The sequence below is a fragment of the Cyprinus carpio genome, unplaced genomic scaffold (genome assembly GCF_018340385.1).
Source record: "Cyprinus carpio isolate SPL01 unplaced genomic scaffold, ASM1834038v1 S000006497, whole genome shotgun sequence".
Classification (NCBI taxonomy): Eukaryota; Metazoa; Chordata; class Actinopteri; order Cypriniformes; family Cyprinidae; genus Cyprinus; species Cyprinus carpio.
In genome coordinates this window covers 579,891-604,688 of record NW_024879169.1, presented here as the reverse complement: position 1 = coordinate 604,688, position 24,798 = coordinate 579,891, and the positions used below count along the sequence as shown (strand labels likewise).

At 36.3% G+C, this 24,798-nt stretch overlaps 1 pseudogene; it reads left to right on the top strand.

The window, feature by feature from the left end:
• Positions 1 to 1,809: 1,809 nt before the first annotated feature.
• On the top strand, positions 1,810 to 24,798 carry LOC109064773 (annotated as a pseudogene).

Sequence of the window (24,798 nt, the reverse complement as noted above, 5' to 3'; positions counted from 1 at the left end):
TTCTCGGAGTTGTTCAGTGTCTTTAGTGGTCAGTTCCACTATTTCCACTTCTAGCAGTGCTAAGCTGTGCTGTAGGTGAACAACTGTGTTGTGTAGTTCTGTGTTTAGGGGAAGACTGATGTTCTCTGTGGTTTCTGGAGTGGTCCTGTTCTCAGGGGCGCCGCCAGGAATTTTGGGCCCCATGACAAAAAAAATCTAATTGGGCCCCCTCTGCACAGCTGTTGTCACCACATCTCTAGGACCTAACTGTCCCATCAAAAGCTTTACATAACTCTAATCAAAGGCTTGCAACTGTCTTGCTGCTTTTAGTTCAATACTAGAACTAGCACAATATTTACTGCTGGTGATTTGTAAATGCAAGTCTGCATACAGTATGCAGTTCACTATTTGCTGCAAGATTAAAAGCCACCATAAAAATGTCCTTAAAGCAACACTATGTAAAAAAAATTTTTTTTTTTTTTTTTTTTTTTTACCTTAAAACAATGTTTCCAAAATCATTCAGTGGTTCATCAAGTCTATGACTTCTGCCTTCTTCCACCATGCATCTCTCATTCTCATCATCACTGTAAAAGCTCTGTAGGATGCACACAATGCATGTGGATATATATATATATATATATATATATATATATATATATATATATATATATATATATATATATATATATATATATATATATATATATATATATATATATATATATATATATATATAATATAACGGCCAAAATTCAGTCTAAATGAACACATCCAGCTGGATTATTTTAATATTGTCTGTAACTTACATGCAGGTTGAGGTAAGATACTTATTGTTTCTAAATGCATCCAGTACAGACAGGAGGTTGTTTTTTTTTTTTTATTTATGTCATAATGGTCATTATGTGAAAATAATTTGTTTGATTTCTGTCATTAATAAATATTTAATTTTCTTTTTTGTTATGGTAAAAAAAAGAGCAAGAGCGACAGAGAACCCCACACAGACTCCCTGGAATGATGCTAAGTCATTAACACAGTGCTGCTCCCCTTCTTAACTGGGACAGGGAGGGTGCAGTTATGGGGAGACTGGGGTGCTGCTGACTCATCTGTTAAGTCTGATAAAAGGGGCATGGAAAATGATTTAATATGAGTATCTTGCTAAACGTTTCCCTGCACTTATTGAATGTTGATGAAATGTAGGCTAACACTAGCCTGCAGCTAGCTAGCTTATTACACTATAGACAACAGGGTAATACCACTCACAGACTAAAGGCTAACGTTACCCACCTTTCTTGGTGAAAAACTGGGATACACAACGACACCCTTTCTTTTGTCTTTCCTCTCTCTCTTTTCTCTTTCCTTTTCTGAAAACCAGATTTGATTTTCCTACTCAATATTATGGTCTCTGTATTTCTAGCGCACTGTGCATTGATTGACTGTCTGCAACTAACTAAACACAGTCACTGATGAGTGCGCTAAGGCAGGACCAAACCATTTCATGCGGATACAGGGGGGCGGTCAGTCAATATGGATGTTTTATTTTTTGGTCAATGGTGATATTTAACTTTTATTGCCAAAATAAGTCAAAGCATAGACATCATTCCTTTTATTATTATCTTGAAATATACTCGATGATGGTTTTTATAGTGTATAATATAATAAAAATTTTTAATTCGTTTTAACCTATTTGTTGGGGCCCCTGTCAGTCAGGGGGTTTGCTTCATCTCTTTCCACCATTTCTTTTAAGCAGTGGAAGGTCTGCTCAACGTTTGTGAGGGCAGCATTGTTTCGCTGTACATTACCATTCCATTTTGATAAGTTTATTGTCATGTGTCTGTTCTCTGGGACTTTTTCTGGGTATTCATAAATGAACAGTTGTCTGCCTTTACAGATTCCATGTTTGGTGTGATACTGGAACAGTGTGCAGGAGGCTGTGTGCCACGCAGTTGGGTGTTCTGTGTAGAAGAGCAGGTTTGTGGTGATGGTTTTTGCCCCTACTGTTTAAAGTATCTTTAATGTATCTTTAAAGTATCTTTAAACAGTGTCTCAGGGTTTTCCTTCTGTGTTTTGAGCTTGTGTTGCTCTCTTCTCAGACTTGATGTCTGGGGGGTAAGAAAAGGTGTGAGCTCCAGTCCCCATTGCTGGTGTTGCCATGGTAATGTCGTTTACAGGTCTTTAGTAGAGATAGTGATGGCTCAGTTAATCCAATCAGAAGGTGTGAATGACAACGGCCCTCTTTTGTTATTTTAAGTTGCTATACCGTTCTACAGCTGTAGTATGCCAGAGAACTCCATCAAATGGAAAGTTGGGGGCCTGTTGGTTTGGTTTGTCCTTTTGCAATTTTTTTTTTTTTTTTTTTTGGGGGGGGAGGGGGTCCTTGTTTGTAAATGGAAAGGTTATTTCAAAAAAGTTATTGTAGTGAAATCCTTTTTAAGACGGAATAATCATTTTTGTTAAATCCGTGAAGTTTGTAAGTGGTTCTTTTCTCATAGCTTTTTTGTTTGTTCCCTTCTGAAGCCTTGTTGCAGGGTCCACTCCAGTGTCCTTTTCTTTAGGTTCCACAAACTTTTCTTATTTTCATGAGATTTATTTATATATATATATATATATATATATATATATGTGTGTATGTATATGTATATATATATATATATATATATATATATATATGTATATCTATGATATACCTTAATAAATATATATATCTCTAAAAAATGTATCTATTTACTAACACAATTTTGTTAACTTTGTGTTTTTATCTTTGGTTTACCTTATTAGAAGCAAGAAACTCTAGAAAGTGTCTCTATTTTCTAACTCAATAGGCCTATCTCTCAAATGTAACCCATTGTAGAATCACTGCTGTCTCTTTATGAATGTATGGAATATTCATGTCAGACAATGCAAAGTAATAAATAGCAGTTAATGTTCGGACTAGGGGTGTCCTGGGATATTAATATAGTGCTCATAGGCTATATGCTCTATAGCAGGGATGGGCAACTTTGATAGTGACGAGGGCCAGCATTTTTTCTCATATATACCTAGGGGCCAGATTACTAATCCACGTTCACACATCTTTTACATTGTCTTACTCAATTTCCTTTTTATTGAAGAAAATTAAATTATTATTAATGTAACTTGTTTTTAAAGATTTTAACAACTATAAAACTTGTGCAGTTAAGCTAATTCAGACGGGAAACTTTGTTGTCAGTTGACAGTAATATCAACCCAACAAATAAACATCTCAATTGCATTGTAAATTTGCAAACAAACAAATGTACAGAGGGCCCTTTTTTTTTTTTTTTAATTACAGAACATTCTCAAACCTACGTAAGTTGACCGTTAAAAAGGGCTTATTAAAAATAAATAGTTATTCCAAATGGTACCATAAAAAACCAGGTAACTGCAGGATTTTTTTAATAATATTTAAGAGCTTTAAAGCCCTTTTAAGACCTGAACTTCACATTTCAGCCTTTAAACAATTTTAAGAGAAGGGAAGAGTCAAAAGTATCAGTAATTGTATTAATTTAAACAATTAGGCTATTATTAATCAATGAATAAATTACATAAATATATCTAAGTGTCTTAGTTGTTTAGAGTTTTATAATGCATTAGCTTTTTGTCGATCCAATGGTTCACATTTAAAAATATGTAGCAAAAATAGCAGACAGGCTTATTGAAAAAGCAAATACGTTCTCTGCCAGTAGGTTTCACTTTCGGAACTAGCAGTTTCCCCGGGAACCGCAGCACAAAGCTCCAAAGCAGTGTGCCTGACTTTGAAACGTGCAGCGCTCAGGTTTATTCAGTGAAATCATAGCCTTTTGAAGTTTAATCTAGATACTAATCTATATTGCAATTCTTGTCTTTCTGTCCCCAAATTTAAGACCCCTTATAATTAAGACTTTCTGTATCATTTTAGAGTTTGCATGGCCCTAGATTTAAACGATTTAACTGAAGACTTTTTAAGGACCCGCGGAAACCCTAAGAACATAGTTAAGTGCAAACATTTCTGTCATGCATTTGGCAAAAAGCTTTTGTTGACGATGCATTTTACCTTTGAAATTTGAGGCAAGTGCAACTCTGGCACCCCCGTTGTTTGTGCATAGTTGTTTGATGATGATTTAAATAACAGATTTCCAAACATAAGTATCCCCTTGAACTTGGTAAAAAGATTATCGGTTTACTCAATCTCAACTAGAAAATGCTGTTTTCATGGTCAGTTTTTCATTTATTATTTGCTACAGTGACCAAACATGGCATTTTCCCAGAACACGTTCTGGCCAGGATTTCTATATTGCCTAAAATATACAGGTTTTGGCTTTGGTTTCATGTTTTCATACTTAATGAAGGTAATGGTCGTTTGACTGATAACATGCAGACATTGTATGTAATCGACCAATCATGGTGCGTGAGAAGGTATGATCTATAGAGAATGGTCAAAGCGATGCAAATACGTGTACATATTAGTGTTCGAATTGAAGTAGCACTGAGCATACCAGTCGGTGAATGACATCAAAGTACCGTGAGAACGATTCAAAAGCACAAGAAGCAGTCCGCTCTCAGTACTTTGTCGTACAACAATTGGTCTGCACAGTGCAAACAAAGCCAAAAAATAGATTTTACGAAATATAGAAATCCTGGCCAGAAGGTGTCCTGGGAAAATGGCACATTTGGTCATCCTATTTGCTAATGTTAGTGAATGTTTACATTAGAGGGCACGTCTTACTGCACTGAAATTAATACGGGCAGCGGCTGGAAACTAGCGACCTCTCCTGGTTGAAGATAGTATTAAAGGGGTCATATGATGCGATTTCAAATTTTTCCTTTCTCTTTGCAGTGTTACAAGCTCTTGGTGAATAAAGATCTGTAGTTGCAAAGACTAAAGTCTCAAATCCAAAGAGATATTCTTTATAAAATTTAAAACTCGTCCACGCCCCCCTGAAACTGCTCTTTCTAACACGCCCCTACATATCTATGTCAGTATGTGGGAAGATTTGCATAATGCCGCCCAGATGTTGACGCAAAAAAAGGCGTACCTTTTATTCTCGTTGTAGTATTATTGTTGTTGCTGCTGCCACCATGTTGTATAGACGCTGTGTGTTTCACTGTGAAAGCGAAAGCACTTCGTTTGGCCTTTTTAAAAGAGGTCGATATCCGCTTCGTCATGCCTAGATCTGATCCGTGCTGGTCGCTGAGGAAATACATCAACTGTGCACTGTGGATCGCTGAATCTGCTTTCACCGTGGATGAAACGGAGTCCAGCCTGGGGTCGTCACATGTGGTTGCCACAAGCACAAGGTACGCTCCTTTGTGGAATCCGCCTCAAGCCGTCTGCCTCTGCCCACTCAAGCCGGCCACGGCAGACTCAAGGCCGTGGTGTATGACGCTGTTTCATTGAGAAAGCAAAACTACTTTGTTTGGCCTTCCAAAAGAAGACACGACTAGAAATCATGTTTATATCAAATTTTAATGGGTTTTATGTTTGTCTCCTTGCTCCAGCCGGACAAGGCATCACAATATGTTAGGAGGCGTAACATTTTAGTCACACGCTTAAGGCATTCGGCCAATCACAGCACACCTTGCTTTTCAGAGCGATGAGCCTTGTAAAAATCAACGCAGGTGGGGCATAGAGAAACAATGTACAGTATGTGGAATATTTTTTTTTATTTTTTTTTTTTAACCTTAAACAGCATAAACACATTTCATTACACCAAAATACCCAAAATAATGTACTTTTTAGCAGCATCATATGACACCTTTAACATCATAAACTAACCAGCATTACGTGATTTACATTTCAAATATTTTAAAATGGATTATCCGAGTCTAAAATGATCCAGCGGGCCGCACTAAAAGATTGCAGGCCATATACGGCAGTTTTGGTTTCTTATTAGCAAAAATAGATTTCATTAGCTCCCCTATTTGTCGGCTGTCAACGTCACTTTATCTGACACTTGTTCTTTGATGAATCAGCCAGGCCGACGGCCGTTGGATGGATGGCCATTCTGGACTTCACCAGAACGTCCAGATGGCCAGTCTGCCCCATGGAAAAAGCATTTTCGGTACATTTTTTGTTCTGCGCCAGACGGCAGAAAGCGGCATCCTATTTTTCTTTAGGCTTATTTTACGCACAAACCGTTTACAATTCTGATTATCTTTGACTAAAAGGAGTAGTTGCTTCCACTTAGAAGGAAAAAATTGTGCTGGCATTAAGCTTTGCTACCTTGACAATGCAGCCTGTTCATTATCATAATAAAATACACTGTCAAACATGCGAAGAAAAACACACAGCTCAGTTTAAATATGTAGTAAAATCTGTGCCGTTAAGTGTTATCACCGTACTGTTCTGTTATGCAAAATATTGTTTTATGTGGATATTGGGACACAAGTGAAGTAGACTACATAATAAATAATTTGGCATTCAAATATCGCGAATACGGAAACATTTGATTTTGTGTTGAATGAGAGGACCAACGTTGGTTTGTTTCGTTTTAACCTAAATGAATTTGTTTTGGCTTGTCGTTTATATTGCTATAACTTCTGAAAGGCCTTTTTTATTCTTGTTCTTTTCTAAATACTGTTAATTGAAAGGATTTGTTGTGGAGTGAGGGGAACTAAAATAGCCTATGTTTACAGTTTATCATGTTTGTAAACATTTCACGTTGGCATTAGGCCTATTTCTGAATGAAATAAAATGTGACTTATTATATGCAACTTTTTTTTTCTATGTGTAGCATATTTTAACCATGCAGCAAACCTTTTTAAATATTTTGATAAATTACTGAAAATAAATAAATTACTTTTTAAACCGCTTAACTGATTGTATTAATTGGTCAAAATTCTTAATGGTCTGTTAACGGTTAATCAGTTAAAATGAACATCCCTAAATCCTGCTGTACAGCAAGCTAAAGTTGAGATAACACGTGGCCAATTCACACTGATCTATAATAGAGAACGTGTGTGTGTATGTAAGTAATGTATGTGTGTGTGTGTGTGTGTATATTCCTAAATGACTCTTATGATTGAGCCAGCTATTTTCTATTTGAGCTAATCGCTTAAAAGTAGGGCAAATTCCAACAGCGTTTTTGCTCCCTTGATGGAAAGGCACATTTTTTAAAAGCTAGATGGCGGGAGAGTTTGAGTAGAATAATTCAAGTAGTGTTTTTTTTTATTTTTTTTTTGGTGATCTATTTTCACATGCATTTCATATTAAGTTTGAATAACTTTCGTAATTAAAGGCACAATATTTAAGTTTTTTTTTTTTTATTAAAATTTTGTAAAACCACTAGAACAGTTTTATATATTTTGCTGGCTTTTGTACTTTATCCCAAATGTTTCAAAGAACGTTTAAATCCAGACAAAGAAGCAATTTTAATTAATGACACGGAACATGTCCATAGTGTCATTGTGTCACCTGCCAATGATGTCATAACCCCTCGATTTCCAGTTTTTTGTAGAAAATAGGAACACCAAAGATGCTTTGTGTTTTAATAGACCAGTGATGACCACACAGTAGCATTATAACAGAACTTTCAAATGTATCTAGTATGATAAAACAGCGCAGCTTTTTTCCCCCCACATACACATGACCGGAAGGAGTGGAAGCAGTCGACTGTGGCATAATAAAAGCGCCACTGCTTTCGAGCCGTGTGTCATGCTCGTTCAGTGGCCTCGTTTCTCTTCAACTGCTTTCAGCCTCACCCTGCTTCATTCTACTATATTAATAAATCATTAGCTCATCCATGAACTTGATTTCTGCCGAAGTCCCATCGGACTGCATTGGCTGTGGGGATGAAGACCACAAACTCTCATGATTCCACACTCAGTCACGGCATCACCACCAAACTATGTTTGTTTGGTTTGAATACTCGCCCTCTAGCAGTGAAAATTTACATATTGTGCCTTTTAAGAAATGTGTTTTAATATGGAGTCAAGAGAAGAGATTGCAATCAAGAACAAGGCCCATATTCACAAAGCGTTTTATCTTACCACTAAGAGTTCTCCTAAATGGCAGTAAAAGGTTTATAGCTAAGAGTTTTCTCTTAAAACCTAATCACAAAGCTGCTGAGACGAGCTTTTACAAGGAACATGAGAAGTCTTGAGCTAAGAGTAAGGGCGGGTTGACCTTGTTGCTATATATGTCAGCCTGCTTACTATGCACACAGTGATTGGCTGATAGTCTGTCAGATTTTATTCATGGGAATATTGTAGAGCACACTATTGTTGCCACATTCAAATAAAGTTTTTAAAATGCAGGATAAGTGTCACTAATTAAACCAGTATATCTTCAGTATATATTCAGTATATATATACTGCTCAAAAACAATTAGTGTATATTCATATAAACAACCTTTTTAATTAAGAGTAGAATGATCATGGCTGATAGTAATACATGCAAATGTTAAAAACGCAACAACAACAAAAAAAAAAACACTGGATGCAAGAACATCTGTTACTACTTGCTCAGCTGTTTAATGAAAACAAGTACAGAATCAAAGTTAAATTAGGAGTTGGGGTATTCTCCAAAACCCGAAGATGATACCTTTTTAAAAAGGTCATTTATCATCAAATGTTTTCTAAAACGTTAACGTTCAGAGGCAGATTGCCAGCAACAGCCATTTTAGAAAATATAGTTTGTGGCTTGGTCTTAGTGACTGAGGAAATCTAGTTTTAGTGTTAAAACGCTTTTGTGAAATGCTCTTAGAGCAGAAATGTAAGAGTCCTAAATTTAGGACTGACACGCCCATTGTTTTAAAGATTTTCTCCTAAATCAGCAAGTTATGAGCTTCTTTTAGCCTTAAGATGTTTTGTGAATACGGGCCCAGGACTGCATGGGCAGGTGAACTCATGAAAATACTTTTTGCTTCTTTGTAATATGTTTATTTGCAACTATTATAAGAAATTTATGGTAGAAATAGAAATTTATCATTGTAACCTTCCAGGTGAATGAGGAACTTGTTGTCTTCCATTGTACCCTTTGCCAAGTGTTCAAAATGACTTCATTATGACACTTATGTGCCCTGCTCCCTCCGAAGTCCCCACTTCAAGGGTTCTTCCCTACAGAGTGATTTACGGCATAGAGATACTGGCTTTTGACTGGAATTTGCCCAGCTACTGGTTTAAATCAGTTTAATGAATCCATTTCTGAAAAAAACCTGAATCAGCCTGGTTACTAAACCAATGATGTTGGTCATTTTGAGAAAAACTTGTTTTGCAAATACAAACTATTTTTGTTTGTTGACTCATGACAGAAAAAATGTTTTTTAATTAAGCAACATTCACATGAAACAATGTGTGTTGCATTATGACAGTAGCAAAGCAGTTTTATTTTTAATTTTTTTTTTTTTTTCAAACCAGATCCTACAACCAAAACTTGATTACAAAGCAGCAAAATATTTCCTTCTGGAAATAAGACTAGTTTGACAACCACTTAAACACTAGCTAACTGAATAAATGTAATTTTAATCAGTTAAGCTTTCCTTTTGTTCAGATTACAGATGACTCCCTTATATACACCAACCTCCTTATCTTCACTCCGCAACCCTCTCCAGATGGAGTGGTTCGCCTTGAGCAGGCCATAGTTCCCATTGAATGTTATTATAGCAGGTAAGTGGGCTATGCTGCTGGCAACAGACTTTTTTTTGTTTTTTTTTTGGAAGCATATTTACACTAGTTCAATTACCCTGGTATATAACTAACATACCATGGTGTTACTGTCCTTTAGCAGAATTGACTATTGGAATTTATTCAAGATCCTAATTATTAAAGGTTTATCCAGTTGTATCTTGTCTAATTACTAATAAATGGATGCGTTATGGTCAACAGAAATTCAGCTGCAAGTTCTGTTTGTTTGACAAAAGATCTGCTGGAGCATTTATGTTGTTGTCCTTTGTCTCTCAGAAGGTTTGATGTTACCAGTAACCCCATCAGACCAACATGGGTTCCTTATAGTTCAACGCAATCAGCAGTGGAGGATTTGCAGTTTCACTTAAGCTAATGACAAGTATGTGCACTATTTTACAAGTATAGTTTTGGTTGATTGCTATGTGCAGTTTTTTTTAATATAGTTGGAGGGACATTCTCATTGTAGAGAAGATTTGATTGGACAAAACCTGTAGTTCTGGATTATTCATTAGAATCTTTAATTTTTATGAGAGAGATGCCAACATCTACCAAAGACTCATTTTGACAAATGTTAGAAGTATGCTAGAGTGTAGACGGACATGGACTACCACAAAAAATGTAATTGTTAACCTGTTTTTAATTTCGAGAGACTTTATTCTGACTCTTTACCTGGATATGTAAAGTAGGCAGTTGTAGCATGGTCACATTTTTGTCTGAATTATTTCTGGTTCAGGTGATTGGCGCTCTGAACGGGCCTCTTCTGTGTACTTCCTGGGTGACATCATAAATATAGAAGCCTCAGTTTGTCTGGGTCATCATGTTAACCTCCGTGTATATTTTGAGAGCTGTGTTGCCACAGTGATTCCAGATATTAAGTCTGGACCCAGATACACATTTATTGAAAATCATGGGTGGGTACAATCAAGATGTTTTTTTTTTTTTTTTTAATGTCTTTTTTAATCAAAGTTTTGTGCAGGCAAGCACCACTCACTCAAATGAAATTATTTGGCTAATCACCAAGTATATTTGTGTGTTGTCCCCCCCCCCCCCCCCCCCATTAGTTGTCTGATGGATGGACAGACAACAGGCTCAAAGTCTCGTTTCCTTCCCAGAATCCAGAATGACAAACTACAACTACAACTGGATGCATTCAGATTCAACCAAGAGACAAGGCCAGAGGTTGTATATAGTGTATTCCAATGGAAACATGTTCGGAGACCAAACACCATGAAATAGCCTGTGAAGATGATGTGGCAATGAACATAAATTAAACTGAAACTCAGGCCCAAAACAATAACATGGTGATGGAGGGTTTGTTATATTTGCCTAGGTTAATAATATCGGAGGAAAATGGGAGTGCTGTTAATTTGATGTACACATTGAATTCTGACACTCAGTAATTATTTATGAATTCAAATTAACATACTTCTCACTTTGTTATACAGATGTACATCACTTGTACTCTTCAAGCTTACCCTGTAATGGATGCAGTTAACCCCTTTCATAAAGCATGCTCCTTTATCGATGGAAGGTATGAAGCTTTGCTTTCGTCCTTGGGATTTTTTGTCTAGTACAGAACATTTAATCATCTTGCCATGCAAACTGTATTTTCTGGTATCTTTTGTTTCTTTTGGGAACCAACCTCAACTTTCCCTCACTCCCCTCTTTAATCTACAAGCTGGAAGGCTGCAGATGGAGGTGACTGGGTTTGTTACAGCTGCCAAACAACAAAAGATTATGCACAATCCTTCCGTTCTACACTGCAACAATCTGAGCCACCTTCTCCCAGACAAGACCAGACCTCATCTTCCCAAAGGGCCAACAAATTTCAGCCCAGGATTCAAGAGGGTTCTGGAAGTTCCTTCAAATCCTTGCTAACAGCAAGTGAGCCTGTTCTGTCCTGGAGGAACATAATTCTCCCACAAGAGGAGGATGAGGGAGTTGTTTCAGTGGGTAAGCATTTCCAGGTCTAGTGATTGTCGTTTTTTTTTTTTTTTTTTTTTTAAGGGGGTCATATGATGCGATTTCAATTTTTTTCCTTTCTCTTTGGAGTGTTACAAGCTCTTGGTGCATAAAATAGATCTGTAAAGTTGCAAAGACTAAAGTCTCAAATCCAAAGAGATTTTTTTTTTTATAAAAGTGAAGTAAACCACACACCCCAAAACGGCTTGTTCTAACACGCCCCCACATCTCTCCGTCACTATGTGGGAAGATTTGCATAACACCGCACAAATGTTCACACAAAGAAAGAAGACGTAACTTTTATTATCTCTGTTGCTGCCGCTTCCACATTGTATGGAGTCTCTGGGCCCTATTTTTAACGATCTAAACGCAAAGTGTAAAGTGCACGGCGCAGGTGTACTCAGGGCAAGTCCAAATCCACTTTTGCTATTTTAAATGACGGAAAAACGTTTGGCACGCATGGTTCTAAATGGGTTTGTCCCTATTCTCTTAATGAGTAATAGGTGTTTTTTTGGGCGTAACTTGCAATAAACCAATCAGAGTCTCATCTTCCATTCCCTTTAAGAGCCAGTTGTGCCCGTGCCATGACGGATTTGCTATTTACACAGCGGAATTTGCAAGCGCAATGACAGAACACATCTCCGAGATGAAACGGAGCTGCTCGTGTGCGAGCAAATAGATATCCTAATTCTGATACATGCGATGACTATCCATTATGACATGTAGGCATTTTTATATTTAATTAGCCTACAAAAAATTCTTATGCAATGCAATCCTTTAATTTTTAGTATTTGGCATGTTTGTGTGCTGCTGTGCATCCGTCTTTAATAAGCAGCTTATACGCGTGTTTGTGGACCCCGCTATACTAACACGCTCTTTAAATAAAAAAAAAACATTGCGCCAGACTTAAGACCAGGTTTGAGTTGGTCTATGGCGCATGTCTATTTTCAGCTCCTTAAAATAGCAATTCTCCATCAATTCTCCTTCACCACACCTCTTTTTTTTTTTTTTTTTTTTTTTTTTTTTTTTTTTTTTTTTTTTTTTTTTTTTTTTTATTTTTAGACCAGCACGCCCATGGGGCGCACAAATGGGCGCCAAATGCATTTGCTTATTAAACGATGTGGCGCTGGACGGGAAAATGTGAATGGCACCGGACTGAAACTAGCAAACACACTTGTGCTGCGCCTTGCGTCGCGTTGCGCCGGGTGTATGATAGGGCCCGCTGTGTTTTTTGTTGTGAAAAGCGAAACTACATTGTTTGGGCCTTCCAAAAGAGGACACAACTAGAAATCAGTGGGTAAGTTGTATTTCAACACTGTTCCAGAACAGTCCAACCAAAATATTCAGATGTGTGCAGTGCATTTTATGGAGGATGAGGACTGTTTCCTGAACCAGTAGTCTGAAATGCGTCTGTGGCACAACGGCTGTTTCTATAAAGTGGGGCAATTCAAACTTTGCAAGGATAGATTGGCGCTTCTGATTCACAGCCTGTAAGTTTGTTTTATTTTGTTTTATTTTGCAATTGCCAATTATGACTCGAACTCCAGTTTTGAGCAGTGTAGAGTAGGCTTGTTGTTTGTTTTCTCAGATAACAAATGCAGACATGGTTATGTTTACACCGCACAATACGCAACGCCTAAAAAGACAGTATAAGTCATTATAATCAGTAATCATGTCCCCACTGGATGCAAACCATGCCTCGTTTGTAATGGGTTTTATTGGTTTGTCTCGTCTAGTGATTGCCGGATCATGAACGAATCGTTCTATTTAACTGGATCTTCTTAGTGAACTGGTCGAAAACCAGTTCACCAAATCGAACTGAATCATTTGAAATGGTTCGCGTCTCCAGTACGCTCTAATCCACAAATAACTAAAGTTATTCAGTTTATAAACGTGCATACACTCCCTATGACGCGAAAAACCAATATATCCTGAGTTATTCAGTTACTCCTAACCGGCATTGACTGAACTGCAAAAGAGAACCGATGATGGGATGTGCACTAGCAGAGCAGCTGGACTGAGTCTTGTGCTGCTGGCTAGTGATGTGTCGTTCTTAAACGATTTGTTAATTTTAAAATGCATGCACAATAGGTTCTGTACTAGTAGTAGTAGTTCATTCGTTCATCACATGACAGCCCCGTAAGCTTTAAAAACTATACAGTCTTGAGCTGGAAAGAGAATTGATTGATTCATCTCTAGGGTCTTCAGGTTTATCGAGTCATTCGTTCATCACGCGACGACGGACCCATAAGCGTAACCAGTGCAGTCTAGAGCAGGAAAGAGACTTAATACTAATAACCAACTCTTTATTACCTTTGTTACAACATTCAGCATATGAAAAATAACCAACATGAAAGAAAATTCACACATTTATAAACTAAGAATTAAAAAGCTACAATCTGAGACCAGAAATGCAGTAATTGTAAGAGTAGATGATGATGATGATGATGATGATGATGATAATAATAATAATAATAATAATAATAATAATAATAATAATAATAATAATAACTATGTTCCTGTTTGTAAGGAAGCTTGTAAGTTAATTCCTCTATCCAATGCTGTCACGTCACATGACGAACGAACGATAGGTTAAAGCCTTTTATAATCTTATGGGTCTGTCACGTGATGCTTTAGCTTTACTATGGTAAAAACATTGTTTGCTACACTAACCATAGTTTAAACCATGGTATTTTGTAGTAAAACTGTGGTTATAGGCTATAACTGGTAATAAAACGCCTGGCTAGCCCTACTATACATTTACTATAGCAATACCATTGCAAATTTTCGTAAGGGATTGTGTATAATGATATAAAAAAAATGTTTATGACATTTAGTCATTTAGCAGACGCTTTTGACATCACAAAATATCAGGAAGTCAGATTTATTTTATTGTGATGCGAAGGAGCGTTGTTGTAAGCCATGCAGGGGGACAGGACTAATGACAGATCACTGCAGGGTAAGTAGTGTAGCCTATCTGTGCTACCCACTAAGTGCTTACCGTCCAGTAGTCCGTCTGTTTATCCAGTCCATATACATCTTCAGATCAGGTTTTTTTTTATTTTACTTATAAGAGGTACAGAACGCCACACCGCAACTTTTCGGCACTGCACCAAGCAAAAAAACATCAAACGAAATCTTCTCAAAACGCAAAGATCAAGCGCCTAACAAGGTCTCCGCGCATTAATTGGAATGGTGTGTGTTTTCCCCCCCAGCATAAAGAGGTTATATAAACGTTTTTGTGGGCGTTCCCCACCAATGCCGAATAAGTCAATGGGTTCTGTCACATGATGAACGAATGACTCGATAAACCCGCTAAGACCCTAGAGATGAACTAATCAATTCTCTTTCCGGCTCAAGACTGCATCGGTTAAAGGCATACGAGGCTTTCACGTGATGAAGGAACGACTCAAACCGGAGGACTATTTCAGATAAGAGGTTAGGTGAGCTAATCATAGACTGAAGAAACCAGGTAAACAATGAATTATTTTTTTCGTGTTTCTTATAGCATTATAGTTTTGTTTTGTTTTGTAGTGTGATTAACGTTTGTGTAAATACTAGTAGGACGTTAAGGAAGTAACACGTAACATTTTAATTATACTTTGATAAAAATAAACGAAATGACTCAAAAAACGATTTGTTCATTTTGCTAAACTGGGAGCCGGCATAGAATGTTTAGGGCGTAACATTTCGGTCACACGCTTGAGGCATTCGGCCAATCACAACACACTGGATAGCTGGCCAATCAGAGCACACCTCACTTTTTCAGAATAATGAGCTTGTGAAAAAAAAAAAAATTACTCATTTCAAAAAGCCGGGCATAGAGGAGAACCCACAATAATGTACATGTATATGGAAAATGTGTTTTTTGAACCTTAAACCACAAACACATTGCATCTACACCAAAATGAAAGCTTTTAACCCCTTAACTGTCACTCACATTTTCTTTTAACCCCTTAACTGTCACTCACATTTTTGAACATTGACGTGAAAGTGCATGATCCAAACTTAAATTATGATTCACGAATGAAAACATTTTGTAACATATTGATGGGTACCATTTTCATGGAATGCGATGTCTTGGTTTTTAAAATGGTTTTCAAAGGACATTTTTTTAGATTAAGTTTTCAATTGATATTACTTTTCTAATGATTTCTAAAGTGTGATAGAGAAAAGGGTCAATGAATTTCTTTTTTTTATATATATATATAACTAGGGCTGTGCAAAAAATCGAATAACGATGTTCATGCAACATCTCTTCAGTAAAGGCGCTCCTGTGATTAGTAGTATATCTCCAGCACGTGCGTTCAGATCAGGGTTGCCAGGTTTTTCACAAAAAAACCTCCTGCCCAGTTGCGTTCTCAAGACTAGTCCAAAACTAGCCCAATCGCATTTCCAGGAGGTTCCCCGAAAAAAAATTGCATCCCGGGGTTAAATACATATACGTTTTTTTTTTTTTTGTTTTGTCATGGTTGCCCTGGTAATATTCACATTTTAGGGGCTAAATATCACGTTATTGGTATTGGGGTCGCTTCACAACCCGCGGACATGAAAAAACAACCCGCAGACTTGGCAACACTGGTTCAGGTGGAGCGGCATTTACTACACAGAGGACGTAGTCCCGTACCACCACAAGCTACACAAAATCGCTTTCAAAATCGACAAAGAATCGCCTGCGATTTTAAAAATCGATTTTTTGTGTAGCTTGTCGGTGGACTACGGCTCTGTGTAGTAAATGCCGCTCCACCTGAACCAGTGTTGCCCAAGTCTGCGGTTGTTTTTTATGTCCGCGGGTTTGAAGCGACCCCAATACCAATAACGTGATATTTAGCCCCTAAAATGTGAATTTTACCAAGGCAACCCTGACAAAAAAATGTATATTTTAACCCCGGGATGCAATTTTTATCGGGGAACCTCCTGGAAACGCGATTGGGCTAGTTTTGGACTAGTTTTGAGAAGCAACTTGGCAGGATTTGTTGTGAAAACCTGGCAACCCTGATCTGAACGCACGTGCTGGAGATACACTACTAATCACAGGAGCGTCTTTACTGAAGAGATGCGCATGAAAATCGTATTCGATTTTTTGCACAGCCCTATATATAACACAGGTCAAAACTCCCGTTATGTAGATTTTGAGGTGCACTCTTGTCATCAGTGTTGGGCAAGTTACTATAAAAATGTAATCAAATTACTGACTACTACTTTTAAAAGGTTATCATGTTACTGTTCTGATTACGTTATTTCAAAAGTAATTGGTTACATTACTAGTTACATTACTTTTTTTTTCTCTCCATGAAATTTATGAAATCCCAGCATACACGCTCCCGATAAATATTTATTGAAGCATGAACATTCACAGAACAGTGTTATTTTTAGCTAAAGCAATTGGCTGCTGCCTGCATGGTTTGGCAGAATGCCAGCAAAGAGTGCTGCATTTATAATCTCTAAAAGACGTCTCAGTTTATCACAATCTCACAAATCTGTTATAACACAAGTATATGCACAACGAAGCTTTCATAATGTCTACAATTCGTGTGTTATAATGAGAGGATTCGTGAGCATGCAAATTTCAGCACTGCATTGCTCGTTTATATTTTATATTCTTTAATGTTGCTTTTGTGCAATAGATTAATTTATTTATTATAGATGAAACAATTTATTTTAGATATTTTATGTTTAGATATTTCTATTTTACGGGAGTCCCGTGAATCATTTTATACCCCTGCATCCCGCACACACGAGTCTCTGCATTCGCCCACCTTGTCCCGCGCCGCAATCTGTTGCGTCGGGTCTCGCGGGAGTAGGCCTCTAATCTATGGAAAGCCAAATGGTTCAGAATTTGTGTGCTTTTCACCGCCATTTTAATATTAAAACGCTGTTTTCATAATGCCACCAGGCGTTAAAGAAGCGCCGTACAGGCAATAAGTTAACGCCAGACGCCACCACATGATAAAAATAACGCAACACGCCGACCGACGTTAAGTTAATGCCACACGCCACTTAAGATGCAGATTTATTTACTCATCTACATGGACACACCTCTCATGGCTACGAGGACTCTACGGCAAGTCAGAGCATCCAGTTTGCAAGAGCGGAAGATGGCAACGACAGTCCTTTCAATTCTAGATATAGGGCGAAAAAAAATGCCCCTGAATTTGTCTCCATAAAGTTATCACACCAGGCACGAGTGCAAATTTGGAAATGATTTTATACAACAGTTAAATGAATAAGAAATTAATATTATTATTTTTATTATTATATTATATTTTGAGTAGGCTATCATTTCAGTTTTAAAAATATTTGGGGATAGTTTCATTTACATTACATTTACATTTAATCATTTAGCAGACGCTTTTATCCAAAGATCAATGAGAGAACAACAACGGTATACAAGTGCTATGACAAAGTCTCAGTCTAGTACAGAACACGTAGCCAGGGTTTTTTTTTTTTTTTTGAATATGATAGACAAGAAAAAAGAAAAGGTAAGTACTAGTATTAGTTGGTTAAGTGCAGGCGAAAAAGATGAGTCTTTAGATGTTTTTTGAAAATGAGTAAAGACTCAGCTGTTCGGATTGAGATCGGGAGGTCATTCCACCAGCTGGGCGCAGTCCAGGAAAAAGTCTGTGAGTGATTTTGAACCTCTTTGGGATGGCACCACAAGACGTCGTTCACTTGCAGAGCGCAAACTTCTGGAGGGCGCAAAACATGAAAATAATGAGCTTAGGTATGTTGGCGCTGTGCCAGTGGTCGTCTTGTAGGCGAGCATCAGTACCTTGAATTTGATGCGAGTGGCTACTGGTAGCCAGTGTAACCTGATGAGGAGAGGAGTAACATGAGCTGTTTTTGGCTCATTGAAGACAACCCTCGCTGCTGCATTCTGGATCAGTCATAGAGGCTTGATAGTACATGCAGGAAGGCCCGTCAGGAGAGCATTACAATAGTCCAGTCTGGAGAGAACAAGAGCTTGGACAAGAAGTTGGGTGGCTTGCTCTGACAGGAAGGGTTTAATCTTCCTAATGTTGTATAAGGCAAATCTGCAGGACCGGTTCGTTGTAGCAATATGGTCTGTGAAGCTTAACTGATGATCCATCACAACTCCTAGGTTTCTGGCTGTCCTGGAAGGAGTTATGGTTGACGAACCCAGCTGTATAGAGAAGTTGAGTTTCACATTACATTTACATTTACCCACCCCGATGTTGTTTCAAACCTTATGTCTTTATTGCTTTTGAGGAAAATAGTTTGGTTATCAGCATTCTTCAAAATATCTTCCTGTTTTAGTCTGTAAATATATGTCGATTCAGATGCAGCTTCTGAAATAAAAGTATAGCATGTGTAACTCTAAATGAAATATAAATTTTTAAAGCTACATTTTGTTTGCTTTTTCACATTTAACACAATTACACTATATGACTCTATAATATCTTTTTAGGGGACATTTTCTTCCTTTTTAAAAACATAACATGATAAACTGAAATCATACTAAAAAGTAGTAGTTGTGTTTTTTTTTTTTTTTTTTTTTTTTTAAATAAAGCACTTACAAATATAGATATAGGGAATATAGTTATCAAATGACACAAATGAGTGCAAATCTGGAAATTATTACAACGGTTAAATAAGAAATTTTATGGCAAGTCTTGACCTTTTGGATGTATTTAATTATAAATATCTTTGTGATCTATAATAACATTACATTTATTTAATATTTTTTCTATGCCATTCTTGAATATTAAGACCATTAATGGCAAAATTATACATACTTTGTTTGTGAATTTGCACATGCTTCAATGTAAGCATAATTAATGACCACTTTGTATTTAATAAAAAATAAATAAAATAGATTGATTAGTGAAATGAAAGAATGATTTAATAAAAAAGAATGATTAGTAATTGTCTCTCAGTGGCCTGATTAGCTTTGCCCTCAAAACCTTTTAGTGGTACAGTATTTTGTAGATTATATTTAATACACTTTGCATAAATGTTTGCAATTAGTTTTTAAAAGGTAACATTAGTCTCAAGGCTTCTACACTTACTTTTCTTTTTTGATAATTTATATAACATAAATTAACCATCCCATAGGGCAATATCTGACTCAAAGATTTTTTTTTTTACCTTTTGTAATCCCATTTTTTCAAACTTTATTAAATGTATGTCATATTTTAAAGCAGAAAAAATTAATTTATAAACTTTTATCAAAAATGTTAAACGACACACTTAATTTCCACTTAAAATAATTATTCCACTTAAAATAATGAAATAAAATCCAGAAGAATAAGTTACCAGTCAAATGAAATCAGCATCAACATTTCATCTTTGCAAGGCACAGAACTCTTGTTGCATTGATTAGATACAGACTTTTTGAGAAGTCTCAGAGGTGGCATTAATGTATTTCATAATAACGATGTTATGAAATTAATGTTTAAAATATAAAGTTTTGAATATGGAAATATTAAACTATTTAAATGACTCAATTTGTACTTTAAAATTAAACTGAAACCAGCAGTAGGTGGCAGCATGTCACTGCCTTGTCAATGAATCATTTATTTAATCGATTCGTTCATTCAAGAACGAAGCAAGCGACTCTCTATGAATGGGTGATGGGTAAATCATTGACTCCCTAGATTTGTTCAAAAACGCAGATTCATTCAAAAACGTTGTTCAGAAACAGCTGTGTTCGTTTGGAGATGCACAGCGATCAGCTGTGACTTTGTTTAAATTTTTGTTTAAGAAATAGAGCACAATAAGTGTTCCTGAAATGTAAGTCCATATGTTCAGGGGCGCCTGCAGGATTTCTTCCCCACACACTTTTTCCAAAAAAGCTTATACTACTGTTTCAGCTATTAAAATAATCACTTTTCCATTACTTACAAAACTGAACTATTTCATTTCGTTTTTTTTTTTTTTTTATAAAGTTAATTTAGAAAAACGTTTGGAGCATTTTTTTGTTTCTTTATATGCAAGTTTTTTGTTTTGTTTTTTAAATTAAGGACCAAGCAGCCAGCGGCAGACAGTGAGTTGATCATATAGCCTAAGTTTGATCAATTTAGCCTTCACAAATCATCACGACTTGCCTAAAAAAAATCTATAGATATAAAACAGTTCAAGCATATCACAATGTTATTTTAAATGTTTACTCAAAAAAAATGTGTGCTGTTAGACGCATATCCAATCGTTTGTTGACCATCCTGCAAAGCAGCTTTAGCTTCCACTCTCTCACAGTGGAAACAACTTAAAACAGGCAGTAATTTTTTGCTCATAAAGGTAAGAGTAATACATCATTCTAAACTTTAAAGGGTCTACTTTTATTGATGTGCACTAACAATACCAACAAAACGTTTTTCTTTTTATAAAATAAAGAAAACACTTTCTGCTGTCTAGGTTTTGAGTAGATGCGCTTCACAATGATGAACCTAAACTCAGCAAATTGTCTCACAGACATAATAAAAATATATAAAAAGCTTTAAATTACTACTTTAAAACAAAATGATTCTAATCAAAAATAGAAACCATTTCATTATGTAATCCCTAAAGATGCATTTCTCTTTAAAGGCACGTCCAATGAGTCATTTTTTTTTCCACAATAACTGATGGATGTCTAAAATATACAAATAATAAAAAGCCTAAAACAAGCCTGATTATAATTTGCGTTTTATTTTATAATTCTGTACAATTAAAAAATAAAACACATTATAATGGCATATGTAAAACTTTGTCTTATAACTGTATAGCTGCTTATATTTTCTTATTTTTATGTAGCTCTGTTCTAAATACCATAAAAATTTGTCTGATATGTGAATTATTTATTATTATATATTATTATCTTTTATCCATGCAGCAAATGCTTTAAAATAGCTTTAAAATCACTTTATTGCATTCCAGACTCTTTTAAAGTAATTTTCACTATACATTTTACGGGTAGCTGGAATGTAAAACATTGTCATGAATGTTGTATTCCCATTTGTAAAATAGCCTACAAATGCATTGTTGTAGGCTAACCTGATCTCATGAAAGTGTGTATAGCACGATTTTCTGCTTCTATTTGGTGTAATATTTAGGCTATATGCAGAAATTGACTTTGGCATGCAAAAAAAATCATAATGGCTGGGTCAGTAGACAGAAAATACGGGACACATAGGCCTATGATAAATGCTGAAATGTTTGTGGGGCAAATCTCAGGTCAGTCTGAGCACTCATGGTACACACAGTGCGTGCAACCATACACCTGCAGATACCACTGCTTCTGTTAACTGTTGTATAAAATCCAAAATGTATAAAACTGTTGTAGGTACATTTAATTTTACATGTGCAAACTCCCTTTAAAAAGCTGTCACTCCTCTTAGTTCATCGCTATCTCCATTTTAATTGAGGCTCCCTACACTGCACACTGAATCTATTACATTGTCTCTACACTGTTTATGATGAATGACAATACTGCAGTCTGCTTTCACAATCTGAGGTGCACCAGTAAGCATTTATTGCCTTCAATCTCCATACTCCGTCTCTTTAATCTTATTTACTTTCCTAACTGCATGATTTTTTTTTTCAGATTTGTCTTTGTAGTTGATACGAATATAAAATATCGGGGGGACTCGCATAATTCAATTTTTTTTTATGGGGGGTCCCGGATCCCCCCCAGCTCCGCTTAATTCAGCACTGATTATTTCAGTTTGTTTTAAAAAAATAAAAATAAAATAAAAAACCTGTAGCTTTAAAAAATTCATATTTAATTTAGAATTACACATGCTATACTTTTCAGAACTTCAGAAGCTGCATCTGAATCGCCATGTATTTACAGACTAAAACTCTTTGGTTATCAGCATTCTTCAAAATATCTTCCTGTGTTCCTCAAAAGCAATAAAGACATAAGGTTTGAAACGACATCAGGGTGAGTAAATGTAAATAGAATTTCAATTTTTGTGAAACTATTTTTCAAACTGAAATGATAGCCTACTCAAAATATAATATACAATAATTATATTACTTATTAATTTAACTGTTGTATAAAATTATTTCCAAATTTGCACTCTTTCGTGCCTGATGTGATAACTTTGAGACAAAAGCTCATTCAGGGGCATTTTTCCCCTATATCTAGAATTGTAAGGGCTGTCCTTGCCATCTTTGCGCTCTTGCAAACTGGATGCTCTGACTTGCCGTAGAGTCCTCATAGCCATGAGAGGTGTGTCCATGTAGATGAACAAATAAATCTGCATCTTAATTGGCGTGTGGTGTTAACTTAACGTCGGTCGGCGTGTGGTGTTATTTTTAATAACTAATCCACTGGCACTTGACTCGACAGTAGGTGTGCTACATCCTTTTTACAATCTCTAGATTATAAAACACTGCATTCTGTCAGCAATGTAACGCAGCAGTAACGTATAGAGACCTCGGCTTGTAACTATACTCAAAATACCATTTTGAAAATTATAACACGTTAGATTACTAGTTGCTAAAAAAGTAATCAAATTACAGTAACGCGTTTAAGTAATGTTACTGCTCAACACTGCTTGTCATAAATTAATCAGTTACTTTTCCTACATAATTTTTAAACAAAAAAAAAAACAGTGATAAAATATCTATTTTAGGAGACTTAGACCTTTCCAACAATATATAGTTTGTCACGATTAGATTAGGATTTAATTGTAAAATAGTGAAGTAAACTTGGGCGTCCCACAGAGGGGACGGGTGACCGTTAAGAGAAATTATTTATACAGTCTTCATATTTTAAAGACGAGATCTTTATTTAAATGGCGGGTAAGCATGTTTCCTCTAACCATTTTGACAAATGTGGCTCTGTGTCAATAGGATGGGAACAGGAGAAAACAGTGGGGCCACTGGCCATCCTTCCAAAAAAAATCAAAATGGGATTTCTGGCTCCTCCCAGAGTGAAGCAGGGTGTTCCACCAGTCCCTTCTCTCAGTAAAGATAAGAAACCGATGCCTCATAGTAGCCTATGGAAGAATGGTGTTTCTGCTGAGATGGGTTTGTATTATAGAAAAAATTATATGCTGCAGTCTCTTTCTAAAGGCATATTTGGGTCAAGAGGTAGGACTAGTCTCTAACTCCCCAGTGCCTAAAACTACTTAAGCATTGGGCGTCATTCATGAAATACAGACAGAATGAATTTGTCAATTCTGTAAACCATGTTTCTATATTCTAAAATTCTACTTTGTACTAAAACATTTACACCTGCTCCCAACCATGACTAAATGGTGTGTAAAACATTTACCATATCTAAAATCATTAACAAATTTACCCAGAAATTACCAGTAGGATTTGTCTACAAGCTAGGAATATGGCTCATTTGCATTTATGTAATATACTTGAACTAAACCTGAGAAGGGAGTACAGGAGATCTCACAGCATTCCTGTACATGTAATTCACAATTATTTCATGGGCAAGGATAATGCTACTTGTGAATGAGTGTGCATGTACACCCTATTTCCGAATGATTGGAATTAGCGTATGTTCAATCTGGAGGACAATTTTGCGCACAGATTATAAAAGTTTCATAAATGTTGTGGGTTTTTTTTTTTTTTTTTATTAGCCTTTTCAGTAATAACAATGTTTTAATGCTGGTTGATAATGTTTACTGTAATTAAAATGCTTAAAACTGCGGCTTGAATTATTAATGTCTCCGCCAGATCACGAGGGTGCTATAACTCCTCAACCCTCATTGGAAGTCACTGAGCAAGCTAATATCATGGAAATTAAAGCAGAATCCAAGAAGCTGGAAGGGGAGGATGAATATGACCGTGAAGATGGTGATGATAAAGAAGACTATGATGGTGGAGATGAAGACCATGACTATGAAGAGGAAAAAGAAAAGGCAAAAGAGATTAATCAAAGCATGTGGAAGACTAGACTCTTGCCAGAAGAAGGTACTGCACAAAACTGGAATGGTATTTGTTTAGTCAAGTGTGGGGAGGTTGTTTGGGGTACGTATCTTTGCTCATGGAATAGTCTTATCTTGCAGATTTTAAAGAACTCTTCACAACTCGTGCCTCTAACAGTGAGGAAGACTCTGGACTGCATACATTAGGTACAAGCCCCTCCCTTCCAGATGAAGAAGAGGGTACATATCACCCTTCTAAAGATACCTAAACTTATAAAGCAAAGGTTATGAATGCTGACAGAGATGAAGCAATTTTACTGAGGTGGAGGAAAACCTTGCTCGTGAAGAAAACAAAAAGGAACTGAGGCATAAGAGCTTTCACCATTCCACTAATTAAATGGTTTCTTAA